Source organism: Mus musculus, chromosome X (genome assembly GCF_000001635.26).
Source record: "Mus musculus strain C57BL/6J chromosome X, GRCm38.p6 C57BL/6J".
Taxonomy (NCBI): domain Eukaryota; kingdom Metazoa; phylum Chordata; class Mammalia; order Rodentia; family Muridae; genus Mus; species Mus musculus.
In genome coordinates, this window is record NC_000086.7 from 58,329,393 (window position 1) to 58,344,770 (window position 15,378).

The window sequence follows — 15,378 nt, forward strand, 5'->3', positions numbered from 1 at the left end:
TCAGCAAAGAACTGAACAACTTGTTGGCTATGTGCCATGCCATTAGGCATAAAGGAAGCCTATGGATTTAGGGTTGGGTTTAAAGGTGCGATGGAAAGGAGTTGAAAAAAGTGAGGTTTAGTACCGTTCAGCCACTGTATGTTTGGGTACCTTTTTCTTCCTCTCTGGGTCTCAGCTTTCCTACATCTTACCCTTCCCGAGGCATAGAGACCATTAAAGATTTGATGAATAGAAAAGCCATGGCACAGCTTCAGTATAAAAACTGTACAGAGTTTTATACAAGTGATGAAATTCTTTATAGAGAAAATACTTTTGAAAAAGAGTTTGTAGCTTTTGCAGGGGCTATAACATACAGTTAGATTTAAAGCTTTTGATGTTGAACATTTCTAAATAAATATTTAATGGTTTCTTTAATTTCTTATGGTATCAAAAAAAACTTCACAGGAAATTGTATTACGAGTAAAAAGAATTTTTTAAAGGATGTTGCATTTTTTTGTTTTTGTTTTTAAAATTTATAATTAAATAATGTATATTACTTGCAAAAAAGAAAAAAGAGAAGCCATGGCATGATTCAGGAAAACACAAATGCCTCATCTCTCCTACACACATACACCGAGTCTAGATTCCCATTTTAATTAGAGCCTTTGCTCAATAAGGGATATCTCATTTGTAGGTTCTATAGATCCACAATCCATCATGGAGACGTGTGTGTGACACAGAAGAGGAGGGGGAGGGTGAATATGCTTAAAGAACATGATATATTTCTTGAAAATATCTATATGAAAACTATCACTGTATGCAATGAATATGTGCCAATAAAGAAAAAAATATTAAAGTAATCTTTACAAGAGAATTATAGTTGGGAAGTCATAAAAGTTATGAGGGTGGTCTCGAGTTCATAAAAGTGAGTAACAGTCCCACAGCGGTTACATTTTTAATGATAGGCTTCTCTACACATGGGGTGTGTAAACATGCACACATATGTATATGTGAAATTTGAAGACAAATATAAAGTATTCAGAGACCACTGGAACCATGGTCATTTTCTCATTTGGGTAACTTTAGTCGTAGTTGTTGTTCAGGAGGAAAGGGGTTAGTAGGTAAGCCGAACTCTGAGGTTTCTGGCAGGCATGAGGCTTGCAAGCTCCTCTATTTGTTAGCATTATAGACATACAGGCTTGTTAAGACTAGATCACATTGACTGTTGAGCTATCTTTAGTGAGGGAGGCAAATAATTTTCCTGTTTACTAGCAAACTTAATCATTTTGAAATAGGATAATTAAGAGTGGACTACATTTACCTAGATTTTTAGGGGTCTGAGTCTAGGCTACACTTTAAATATTCCTGTGACTTCTCAGTCTTCACCAAGCAGCAGATTATCTGTTTCCTCACATAGTCTATTATAAACTTTAGGTGAAAATCCAAGAGGTTATAAATTGTTTTCTATTTTGTGAGTGTAATACTGTTCTTAAAAAGCTAAAATATTATTAACTTTATAATTATACTTCTGATTTTAAGTCAAATCTTCAGTGGCTAATCTGTCTGCAATTGTCTACATATTTTAGCGGGTAATTGGTCAATTTATGTTCTATATATAAAAAGAAGAAAAAGTACAGATTCCTTGTCATAGAATAGTAAATCATATTTTCCTTAATTAGGTTGTATTTACAAGGCTGTTTTGATGTGTAGTAATTTTATAAAACTATAGAAGAAATGTAGTATGCATCAAAAAAGACAAGGAGGAGCACTTCATACTCATAAAAGGTAAAATCTTCCAAGAGGAACTCTCAATTCTGAATATCTATGCTCCAAATGCAAGGGGAGCCACATTCATTAATGAGAACTTAGTAAAGTTCAAACCACACATTGCACCTCACACAATAATAGTGGGAGACTTCAACACACCACTCTCATCAATGGACAGATCGTGGAAACAGAAACTAAAGAGGGACACAGTGAAACTAACAGAAGTTATGAAACAAATGGATTTATCAGATATCTACAGAACATTTTATCCTAAAACAAAAGAATATACCTTCTTCTCAGCACCTCATGGTACCTTCTCCAAACAGGCCTCAACAGATACAAAAATACTGAAATTGTCCCATGCATCCTATCAGATCACCATGGACTAAGGCTGATCTTCAATAATAACATAAATAATGGAAAGACAACATTCACGTGGAAACTGAACAACACTCTTCTTAATGATACCTTGGTCAAGGAAGGAGTAAAGAAAGAAATTAACACTTTTTAGAGTTTAATGAAAATGAAGCCACAACATACCCAAACTTATGGGACACAATGAAAGCATTTCTTTCTTTTTTTTTTTCCTTTTCCATTTTTTATTAGGTATTTAGCTCATTTACATTTCCAATGCTATACCAAAAGTCCCCCATACCCACCCACCCCCACTCCCCTACCCACCCACTCCCCCATTTTGGCCCTGACGTTCCCCTGTACTGGGGCATATAAAGTTTGTGTGCCCAATGGGCCTCTCTTTCCAGTGATGGCCGACTAGGCCATCTTTGATACATATGCAGCTAGAGTCAAGAGCTCCGGGGTACTGGTTAGTTCATAATGTTGTTCCACCTGTAGGGTTGCAGATCCCTTTAGCTCCTTGGGTTCTTTCTCTAGCTCCTCCATTGGGAGCCCTGTGATCCATCCATTAGCTGACTGTGAGCATCCACTTCTGTGTTTGCTAGGCCCCGGCATAGTCTCACAAGAGACAGCTACATCTGGGTCCTTTCGATAAAATCTTGCTAGTGTATGCAATGGTGTCAGCATTTGGATGCTGATTATGGGGTGGATCCCTGGATATGGCAGTCTCTACATGGTCCATCCTTTCATCTCAGTTCCAAACTTTGTCTCTGAAACTCCTTCCAAGGGTGTTTTGTTTCCACTTCTAAGGAGGGGCATAGTGTCCACACTTCAGTCTTCATTTTTCTTGAGTTTCATGTGTTTAGGAAATTGTATCTTATATCTTGGGTATCCTAGGTCTTGGGCTAATATCCACTTATCAGTGAGTACATATTGTGTGAGTTCCTTTGTGAATGTGTTACCTCACTCAGGATGATGCCCTCCAGGTCCATCCATTTGGCTAGGAATTTCATAAATTCATTCTTTTTAATAGCTGAGTAGTACTCCATTGTGTAGATGTACCACATTTTCTGTATCCATTCCTCTGTTGAGGGGCATCACCGGAGGATCCAGCAATACCTCTCCTGGGCATATATCCAGAAGATGCCCCAGCTGGTAAGAAGGACACATGCTCCACTATGTTCATAGCAGCCTTATTTATAATAGCCAGAAGCTGGAATGAAAGCATTTCTAAGAGGAAAACTCATAGCTCTGAGTGCCTCCAAAAAGAAACTAGAGAGAGCACACACTAGCAGCTTGACATCACACCTACAAGCTCTAGAACAAAAGGAAGCAAATTCACCCAAGAGAAGTAGATGGCAGGAAATAATCAAACTCAGGGGTGAAATCAACCAAGTGGAAACAAGAAGAACTAGTCAAAGAATCAACCAATGGAGGAGATGGTTCTTTGAGAAAATCAACAAGATAGATAAACCCTTAGCCAGACTCACTAGAGGACACAGGGACAGCAGCCTAATTAACTAAATCAGGAATGAAAAGGGAGACATAACAACAGTTCCTGAAGAAATCCAAAACACCATTAGATCCTTCTACAAAAGGCTATGCTCAACATAACTGGAACACCTGGACCAAATGGACAAATGTCTAGACAGATACCAGGTACCAGGTTCAGAAATCAGGATCAGGTTATGATCTAAACAGTCCTATATCCCCTAAAGAAATAGAAGCTGTCATTAATAGTCTCCCAATGAAAAACAGCCCAGGACCAAATGGGTTTAATGCAGAGTTCTATCAGACCTTCAAAGAAGATCTAATTCCAGTTCTGCACAAACTATTCCAAAAAATAGAAGCAGAAGGTACCCTACACAATTCATTCTATGAAGCCACAATTACCTAAGGAGGTACCTTAGGTACCTCTGATACCTAAACCACAGAAAGACCCAACAAAGAGAACTTCAGACCAATTTCCCTGATGAATATCGATGCAAAAATACTCAATAAAATTCTCAATAACCGAATTCAAGAACACATCAAAACAATCATTCATTCTGACCAAGTAGGTTTCATTCCAGGGATGCAGGGATTGTTTGATATACAGAAATCCATCAACGTAATCCATTATATAAACAAACTCAAAGACAAAAACCACATGATCACCTCCTTAGATGCGGAGAAAGCATTTGACAAAATCCAACACCCATTCATGACAAAAGTCTTGGAAAGATCAGGAAGTCAAGGCCCATACCTAAACATGATAAAAGCATTCTACAGCAAACCAGTTGCCAACATCAAAGTAAATGGTGAAAATGGAAGCAATCCCATTAAAATCAGGGACTAGACAAGGCTGCCCACTTTCCCCCTACCTATTCAACATTGTACTTGAAGTCCTAGCCAGAGTAATTCGATAGCAAAAGGAGATCAAGGGGATACAAATTGGAAAGGAGGAAGTCAAAATATCACTTTTTGCAGATGATATGATAGTATATATAAGTGACCCTAAAAATTCCACCAGAGAACTCCTAAACCTGATAAACAGCTTTGGTGAAGTAGCTGGATATAAAATTAACTCAAACAAGTCAATGGCCTTTCTCTACACAAAGAATAAACAGGCTGAGAAAGAAATTAGGGAAACAACACCCTTCTCAATAGTCACAAATAATATAAAATACCTTGGCGTGACTCTAAGGAAGTGAAAGATCTGTATGATAACAACTTCAAGTCTCTGAAGAAAGAAATTAAAGAAGATCTCAGAAGATGGAAAGATCTCCCATGCTCATGGATTGGCAGGATCAACATTGTAAAAATGGCTATCTTGCCAAAAGCAATCTACAGATTCAATGCAATCCCTATCAAAATTCCAACTCAATTCTTCAACGAATTAGAAAGGGCAATCTGCAAATTCATCTGGAATAACAAAAAACCTAGGATAGCAAAAACTCTCCTCAAGGAAAAAAGAACCTCTGGTGGAATCACCATGCCTGACCTAAAGCTTTACTACAGAGCAATTGTGATAAAAACTGCTTGACAAGTAGACCAATGGAATAGAATTGAGGACCCAGAAATGAACCCACACACCTATGGTCACTTGATCTTTGACAAGGTAGCTAAAATCATCCAGTGGAAAAGAGACAGCATTTTCAACACATGGTGCTGGCACAACTGGTGGTTATCATGTAGAAGAATGCGAATTGATCCATTCCTATCTCCTTGTACTAAGGTCAAATCTAAGTGGATCAAGGAGCTCCACATAAAACCAGAGACACTGAAACTTATAGAGGAGAAAGTGGGGAAAAGCCTCGAAATATGGGCACAGGGGACAAATTCCTGAATAGAACAGCAATGGCTTTTGCTGTAAGATCGAGAATAGACAAATGGGACCTCATAACATTGCACAGCTTTTGTAAGGCAAAAGACACTGTCAATATGACAAAAAGGCCACCAACAGATTGGGAAAGGATCTTTACCTATCCTAAATCAGATAGGGGACTAATATCCAATATATATAAAGAACTTAAGAAGGTGAACTCCAGAAAACTAAATAACCCCATTAAAAATGGGGCTCAGAGCTAAACAAAGAATTCTCAGCTGAGGAATACTGAATGGCTGAGAAGCACCTGAAAAAAATGTTCAACATCCTTAATCATCAGGGAAATGCAAATCAAAACAACCCTGAGATTCTATCTCATGCCAGTCAGAATGGTTAAGATCAAAATCTCAGGTGACAGCAGATGCTGGCGAGGTTGTGGAGAAAGAGGAAAACTCCTCCATTGTTGGTGGGATTGCAAGCTTGTACAACCACTCTGGAAATCAGTCTGGCGGTTCCTCAGAATATTGGACATAGTACTACCGGAGGATCCCGCAATACCTCTCCTGGGCATATTATATCCAGAAGATGTTCCAACTGGTAAGAAGGACACATGCTCTACTATGTTCATAGCAGCCTTATTTATAATAACTAGAAGCTGGAAAGAACCCAGATGTCCCTCAGCAGAGGAATGGATACAGAAACTGTGGTACATTTACACAATGGAGTACTACTCTGCTATTAAAAAGAATGAATTTATGAAATTCCTAGGCAAATGGATGGACCTGGAGGGCATCATCCTGAGTGACGTAACCCAATCACAAAAGAACTCACATGATATGTACTCACTGATAAGTGGATATTAGCCCAGAAACTTAAAATACCCAAGATACAAGATACAATTTGCAAAACACATGAAACTCAAGAAGAACAAAGACCAAAGTGTGGACAATTTGCTCCTTCTTAGAATTGGGAACAAAACACCTATGGAAGAAGTTACAGAGACAAAGATTGGAGCTGAGACGAAAGGATGGACCATCTAGAGACTGCCATACCCGGGGATCCATCCCACAATCAGCTTCCAAACGCTGACACCATTGCACACACTAGCAAGATGTTGCGGAAAGGACCCTGATATAGCTGTCTCTTGTGAGGCTATGCAGGCGCCTCGCAAACACATAATGGAGGCTCACAGTCAGCTATTGGATGGATCAAAGGGCCCCTAATGGAGGGAGCTAGAGAAAGTATCCAAGGAGCTAAAGGGGTCTATAACCCTATAGGTGGAACAACAATATGAACTAACCAGTACCCCCAGAGCTCGTGTCTCTAGCTGCATATGTATCAGAAGATGACCTAGTCAGCCTTCAGTGGAAAGAGAGGCCCATTGGTCGTGCAAACTTTATATGCCTCAGTACAGGGGAACGCCAGGGCCAAGAAGTGGGAGTGGGGGGAGGGACGTAGAGGGGAGGGTTTGAGGGACTTATGGGGTAGCATTGGAAATGTAAATGAAGAAAATACCTAATTAATAAGAAAAAGAAAAGAAAAGAAATGTAGTATGCATTGATAAGTTCTGGTGTCTACATAAAGTTCTTGACTTAGCTTAAAATGAAGTGTTACCTAGTAGAGCAGATCACAGAAAATTCATGTAACATTGAAAGAACATTTTGAACTTAGAGAAATTTTACAACTGGCTAATACTAATCATTGTCTCAGACGCACTATTGTCTCGCCAGCACGAACACACATGTGAGAAACCGGATCCTTCTGCAGCAACTTTATTACACCAGTTTCAACATGAAGAGGAAGACCCCAAGCACCAAAAAGGAGCTGCTTATATACACCTTAGTGTGGCGTGTCCACACCTGATTGGCTGCTCTCCCAGAGCCTCATCACCATGCCCCGGGATGGGCAGTGACTTGGCACAAATTTACTCTTGCACCTGCACACATTACTTGTTTACCAGTTAGGCACAGCGGAGGCTCATGATGGCAATTGCTCACGACTCTCCTGAAAATATCTCCTGAAAGCTCTAGGAAGATGTTCCAGGTAAGTACATTTATGCAGTTATTCTTAAATATGTGGCTTCTAAATCAAAATTTACCTTAATATGTTTTCAAAAAGTCTAAAACTTCTGAAAGATGTTTAATGAAAATCATTAGTTTCTTACCCTCACTCTGCTCTATCAAATTCCCTTGGATAAAGCTGTCTTGTTTGTGATCAATCTGTTTCTTTGGAAATTTTACTTCAACTTTTCAGATTTTCAAAGATTCATTTACTAACCTCTCTGAATCCCCCTAGCCACTCCCTCTAGTCTGATATCATGGGACTCTGCTTTGCCTACAATTCTGTTGAGATTTTTCTTCCTCCTGGTTTCTATGTCTTCTGTTTTTACTGGCTTTGTATCTTCATTGTAAAGCTGTTTGAAGTGGAAAGGTAGAACCATTGTACATCTGAAATAGCCTTTGCCACACACTTGCTGAAGTGTAAAAAAGTTCTATTTTGTGAATAATTTCCATTCTGAAATTTGCACTGTTCTTTTGCCTTTTATCTTCCAGAATAAATCACTGTTCACTAGCCCTGTAGGTGAATTTGTATATATAAATACTGTGGTTTAGTGCTCCAGTTTTATGCTAGTGTTTTGATCATTTAACTATATAACATAGTAACTATTACAAAACATGGCCACTTTAGTCAACAATCACACCCATTCCCCAAGGCTCTGTGAATTATGTGATTTCTACTCCACAAGGTTTCATTTGAGAATACAATCATTAGATGTGTAAAAGAAGTAGAATGGCTCACATATATACGTGGCAGAAAGCCAGTGCAGAACAGGGAACTGTAAGTTCACTTGAAACTTCAACCAGAGGACATTTGCTTTTTCTCTAATCTAATACTACTCCACTTGGGATCTTACCAGATGCTGCCCAGGTTCCAAAAAGAAGGAAGTGTCAGTGCTCTTTTTTTTTCTTTCCATTTTTTATTAGGTATTTAGCTCATTTACATTTCCAATGATATACCAAAAGTCCCCCATACCCACCCACCCCCACTCCCCTACCCGCCCACTCCCCCTTTTTGGCCCTGGCGTTCCCCTGTTCTGGGGCATATAAAGTTTGTGTGTCCAATGGGCCTCTCTTTACAGTGATGGCCGACTAGGCCATCCTTTGATACATATGCAGCTAGAGTCAAGAGCTCCGGGGTACTGGTTAGTTCATAATGTTTTTCCACCTATAGGGTTGCAGATCCCTTTAGCTTCTTGGGTACTTTCTCTAGCTCCTCCATTGGGGGCCCTGTGACCCATCCAATAGCTGAATGTGACCATCCACTTCTGTGTTTGCTAGGCCCCGGCATAGTCTTGGATGCTGATTATGGGGTGGATCCCTGGATATGTAAGTCTCTACATGGACCATCCTTTCATCTCAGCTCCAAACTTTGTCTCTGTAACTCCTTCCAAGGGTGTTTTGTTCCCGCTTCTAAGGAGGGGCATAGTGTCCACACTTCAGTCTTCATTTTTCTTGAGTTTCATGTGTTTAGGAAATTGTATCTTATATCTTGGGTATCCTAGGTTTTGGGCTAATATCCACTTATCAGTGAGTACATATTGTGTGAGTTCCTTTGTGAATGTGTTACCTCACTCAGGATGATGCCCTCCAGGTCCATCCATTTGGCTAGGAATTTCATAAATTCATTCTTTTTGATAGCTGAGTAGTACTCCATTGTGTAGATGTACCACATTTTCTGTATCCATTCCTCTGTTGAGGGGCATCTGGGTTCTTTCCAGCTTCTGGCTATTATAAATAAGGCTGCTATGAACATAGTGGAGCATGTGTCCTTCTTACCAGTTGGGGCATCTTCTGGATAAATGCCCAGGAGAGGTATTGCTGGATCCTCCGGTAGTACTATGTCCAATTTTCTGAGGAACCGCCAGACAGATTTCCAGAGTGGTTGTACAAGCCTGCAATCCCACCAACAATGGAGGAGTGTTCCTCTTTCTCCACATCCTCGCCAGCATCTGCTGTCACCTGAATTTTTGATCTTAGACATTCTGACTGGTGTGAGGTGGAATCTCAGGGTTGTTTTGATTTGCATTTCCCTGATGATTAAGGATGTTGAACATTTTTTCAGGTGCTTCTCTGCCATTCGGTATTCCTCAGGTGAGAATTCTTTGTTCAGTTCTGAGCCCCATTTTTTAATGGGGTTATTTGATTTTCTGAAGTCCACCTTCTTTTTTTTTTTTTTTTCCTTTTAGTTACTTTTTTCTTTTTTTTTTTTTATTAGGTATTTAACTCATTTACATTTCCAATGCTATACCAAAAGTCCCCCATATCCACCCACCCCCACTCCCCTGCCCACCCACTCCCCCTTTTTGGCCCTGGTATTCCCCTGTACTGGGGCATATAAAGTTTGCAAGTCCAATGGGCCTCTCTTTCCAGTGATGGCCGACTAGGCCATCTTTTTTTTTTTTTATTTTTTCCATTTTTTATTAGGTATTTAACTCATTTACATTTCCAATGCTATACCAAAAGTCCCCCATATCCACCCACCCCCACTCCCCTGCCCACCCACTCCCCCTTTTTGGCCCTGGTATTCCCCTGTACTGGGGCATATAAAGTTTGCAAGTCCAATGGGCCTCTCTTTCCAGTGATGGCCGACTAGGCCATCTTTTGATATATATGCAGCTAGAGTCAAGAGCTCCGGGGTACTGGTTAGCTCATAATGTTGTTCCACCTATAGGGTTGCAGATCCCTTTAGCTCCTTGGCTACTTTCTCTAGCTCCTCCATTGGGAGCCCTATGATCCATCCATTAGCTGACTGTGAGCATCCACTTCTGTGTTTGCTGGGCCCCGGCATAGTCTCACAAGAGACAGCTACATCTGCGTCCTTTCAATAAAATCTTGCTAGTGTATGCAATGGTGTCAGCGTTTGGATGCTGATTATGGGGTGGATCCCTGGCTATGGCAGTCTCTACATGGTCCATCCTTTCATCTCAGCTCCAAACTCCGTCTCTGTAACTCCTTCCATGGGTGTTTTGTTCCCAAATCTAAGGAGGGGCATAGTGTCCACACTTCAGTCTTCATTCTCCTTGAGTTTCATGTGTTTAGCAAATTATATCTTATATCTTGGGTATCCTAGGTTTGGGGCTAATATCCACTTATCAGTGAATACATATTGTGTGAGTTTCTTTGTGAATGTGTTACCTCACTCAGGATGATGCCCTCCAGGTCCATCCATTTGGCTAGGAATTTCATAAATTCATTCTTTTTAATAGCTGAGTAGTACTCCATTGTGTAGATGTACCACATTTTCTGTATCCATTCCTCTGTTGAGGGGCATCTAGGTTCTTTCCAGCTTCTGGCTATTATAAATAAGGCTGCTATGAACATAGTGGAGCATGTGTCCTTCTTACCTGTTGGGGCATCTTCTGGATATATGCCCAGGAGAGGTATTGCTGGATCCTCCGGTAGTACTATGTCCAGTTTTCTGAGGAACCGCCAGACTGATTTCCAGAGTGGTTGTACAAGCCTGCACTCCCACCAACAATGGAGGAGTGTTCCTCTTTCTCCACATCCTCGCCAGCGTCTGCTGTCACCTGAATTTTTGATCTTAGCCATTCTGACTGGTGTGAGGTGGAATCTCAGGGTTGTTTTGATTTGCATTTCCCTGATGATTAAGGATGTTGAACATTTTTTCAAGTGCTTCTCTGCCATTCGGTATTCCTCAGGTGAGAATTCTTTATTCAGTTCTGAGCCCCATTTTTTAATGGGGTTATTTGATTTTCTGAAGTCCACCTTCTTGAGTTCTTTATATATGTTGGATATTAGTCCCCTATCTGATTTAGGATAGGTAAAGATCCTTTCCCAATCTGTTGGTGGTCTCTTTGTCTTATTGACAGTGTCTTTTGCCTTGCAGAAACTTTGGAGTTTCATTAGGTTCCATTTGTCAATTCTCTATCTTACAGCACAAGCTGTTGCTGTTCTGTTCAGGAATTTTTCCCCTGTGCCCATATCTTCAAGGCTTTTCCCCATTTTCTCCTCTATAAGTTTCAGTGTCTCTGGTTTTATGTGAAGTTCTTTGATCCATTTAGATTTGACCTTAGTACAAGGAGATAAGTATGGATCGATTCGCATTCTTCTACATAATAACAACCAGTTGTGCCAGCACCAATTGTTGAAAATGCTGTCTTTCTTCCACTGGATGGTTTTAGCTCCCTTGTCGAAGATCAAGTGACCATAGGTGTGTGGGTTCATTTCTGGATCTTCAATTCTATTCCATTGGTCTACTTGTCTGTCTCTATACCAGTACCATGCAGTTTTTACCACAATTGCTCTGTAGTAAAGCTTTAGGTCAGGCATGGTGATTCCACCAGAGGTTCTTTTATCCTAAGAAGAGTTTTTGCTATCCTAGGTTTTTTGTTATTCCAGATGAATTTGCAAATTGCTCCTTCTAATTCGTTGAAGAATTGAGTTGGAATTTTGATGGGGATTGCATTGAATCTGTAGATTGCTTTTGGCAAGATAGCCATTTTTACAATGTTGATCCTGCCAATCCATGAGCATGGGAGATCTTTCCATCTTCTGAGATCTTCTTTAATTTCTTTCTTCAGAGACTTGAAGTTTTTATCATACAGATCTTTCACTTCCTTAGTTAGAGTCACTCCGAGATATTTTATATTATTTGTGACTATTGAGAAGGGTGTTGTTTCCCTAATTTCTTTCTCAGCCTGTTTATTCTTTGTGTAGAGAAAGGCCATTGACTTGTTTGAGTTAATTTTATATCCAGCTACTTCACCGAAGCTGTTTATCAGGTTTAGGAGTTCTCTGGTGGAATTTTTAGGGTCACTTATATATACACTATCATATCATCTGCAAAAAAGTGATATTTTGAGTTCCTCCTTTCCAATTTGTATCCCCTTGATCTCCTTTTGTTGTCGAATTGCTCTGGCTAATACTTCAAGTACTATGTTGAAAAGGTAGGGAGAAAGTGGGCAGCCTTGTCTAGTCCCTGATTTTAGTGGGATTGCTTCCAGCTTCTCTCCATTTACTTTGATGTTGGCTCCTGGTTTGCTGTAGATTGCTTTTATCATGTTTAGGTATGGGCCTTGAATTCCTGATGTTTACAAGACTTTTATCATGAATAGTTGTTAGATTTTGTCAAATGCTTTCTCAGCATCTAACGAGATGATCATGTGGTTTTTGTCTTTGAGTTTGTTTATATAATGGATTACATTGATGGATTTCCGTATATTAACCCATCACTGCATCCCTGGAATAAAACCTACTTGGTCAGGATGGATGATTGTTTTAATGTGTTCTTGGATTCGGATAGCGAGAATTTTATTGAGGATTTTTGCATTGATATTCATAAGGAAAATTGGTCTGAAGTTCTCTATCTTTGTTGGATCTTTCTGTGGTTTAGGTATCAGAGTAATTGTGGCTTCATAGAATGAGTTGGGTAGAGTACCTTCTATTTCTATTTGGTGAAATAGTTTGTGCAGAACTGGAATTAGATCTTCTTTGAAGGTCTGATAGAACTCTGCACTAAACCCATCTGGTCCTGGGCTTTTTTTGGCTGGGAGACTATTTATAACTGCTTCTATTTCTTTAGGTGATATGGGACTGTTTAGAAGGTCAACTTGATCCTGATTCAACTTTGGTACCTGGTATCTGTCCAGAAATTTGTCCATTTCGTCCAGGTTTTCCAGTTTTGTTGAGTATAGCCTTTTGTAGAAGGATCTGATGGTGTTTTGGATTTCTTCAGGATCTGTTGTTATGTCTCCCTTTTCAGTTCTGATTTTGTTAATTAGGATTTTGTCTCTGTGCCCTCTAGTGAGTCTAGCTAAGGGTTTATCTATCTTGTTGATTTTCTCAAAGAACCAACTCCTCGTTTGGTTAATTCTTTGAATAGTTCTTGTTTCCACTTGGTTGATTTCACCCCTGAGTTTGATTATTTCCTGCCATCTACTCCTCTTGGGTGAATTTGCTTCCTTTTTTTCTAGAGCTTTTAGATGTGTTGTCAAGCTGCTAGTATGTGCTCTCTCCAGTTTCTTCATGGAGGCACTCAGAGCTATGAGTTTCCCTCTTAGAAATGCTTTCATTGTGTCCCAAAGGTTTGGGTACGTTGTGGCTTCATTTTCATTAAACTCTAAAAAGTCTTTAATTTCTTTCTTTATTCCTTCCTTGACCAAGGTATCATTGAGAAGAGTGTTGTTCAGTTTCCACGTGAGTGTTGGCTTTCTGTTATTTTTTTTGTTATTGAAGATCAGCCTTAGTGCATGGTGATCTGATAGGATACATGGGACAATTTCAATATTTTTGACTCTGTTGAGGCCTGTTTTGTGACCTATTATGTGGTCAATTTTGGAGAAGGTACCATGAGGTGCTGAGAAGAAGGTATATCCTTTTGTTTTAGGATAAAATGTTCTGTAGATATCTGTCAGATCCATTTGTTTCATCACTTCTGTTAGTTTCAGTGTGTCCCTGTTTAGTTTCTGTTTCCATGATCTGTCCATTGGTGAAAGTGGTGTGTTGAAGTCTCCCACTATTATTGTGTGAGGTGCAATGTGTGCTTTGAGCTTTACTAAAGTTTCTTTAATGAATGTGGCTGCCCTTGTATTTGGAGCATAGATATTCAGAATTGAGAGTTCCTCTTGGAGGATTTTACCTTTGATGAAAACGAAGTGCCCCTCCTTGTCTTTTTTGATGACTTTGGGTTGGAAGTCAATCTTATCAGATATTAGGATGGCTACTCCAGCTTGTTTCTTCATACCATTTGCTTGGAAAATTGTTTTCCAGCCTTTTATTCTGAGGTAGTGTCTATCTTTTTCTCTGAGATGTGTCTCCTGTAAACAGCAAAATGTTGGGTCTTGTTTGTGTAGCCAGTTTGTTAGTCTATGTCTTTTTATTGGGGAGTTGAGACCATTGATGTTAAGAGATATTAAGGAAAAGTAATTGTTGCTTCCTGTTATTTTTGTTGTTAAAGTTGGCATTCTGTTCTTGTGGCTGTCTTCTTTTAGGTTCGTTGAGGGATTACCTTCTTGTTTTTTCTAGGGCATTGTTCCCGTTCTTGTATTGGTCTTTTTCTGTTATTACCCTTTGAAGGGCTGGATTCGTGGAGAGATAATGTGTGAATTTGGTTTTGTCGTGGAATACTTTGGTTTCTCCATCTATGGTAATTGAGAGTTTGGCTGGGTATAGTAGCCTGGGCTGGAATTTGTGTTCTTTTAGTGTCTGTATAACATCTGTCCAGGCTCTTCTGGCTTTCATAGTCTCTGGTGAAAAATCTGGTGTAATTCTGATAGGCTTGCCTTTGTATGTTACTTGACCTTTTTCCCTTACTGCTTTTAGTATTCTATCTTTATTTAGTGCATTTGTTGTTCTGATTATTATGTGTCGGGAGGAATTTCTTTTCTGGTCCAGTCTATTTGGAGTTCTGTAGGCTTCTTGTATGTTCATAGGTATCTCTTTCTTTATATTTGGGAAGTTTTCTTCAATAATTTTGTTGAAGATGTTTGCAGGCCCTTTGAGTTGAAAATCTTCATTCTCATCCACTCCTATTATCCGTAGGTTTGGTCTTCTCATTGTGTCCTGGATTTCCTGGATATTTTGAGTTAGGATCTTTTTGCATTTTCCATTTTCTTTGATTGTTGTGCCGATGTTCTCTATGGAATCTTCTGCACCTGAGATTCTCTCTTCCATCTCTTGTATTCTGTTGCTGATGCTCAAATCTATGGTTCCAGATTTCTTTCCTAGGGTTTCTATCTCCAGTGTTGCCTCACTTTGAGTTTTCTTTATTGTTTCTACTTCCCTTTTTAGGTCTAGTATGGTTTTGTTCATTTCCATCACCTGTTTGTATGTTTTTTCCTCTTTTTCTGTAAGGACTTCTACCTGTTTGATTGTGTTTTCCTGTTTTTCTCTAAGGACTTGTAACTCTTTAGCAGTGTTCTCCTGTATTTCTTTAAGTGATTTCTTAAAGTC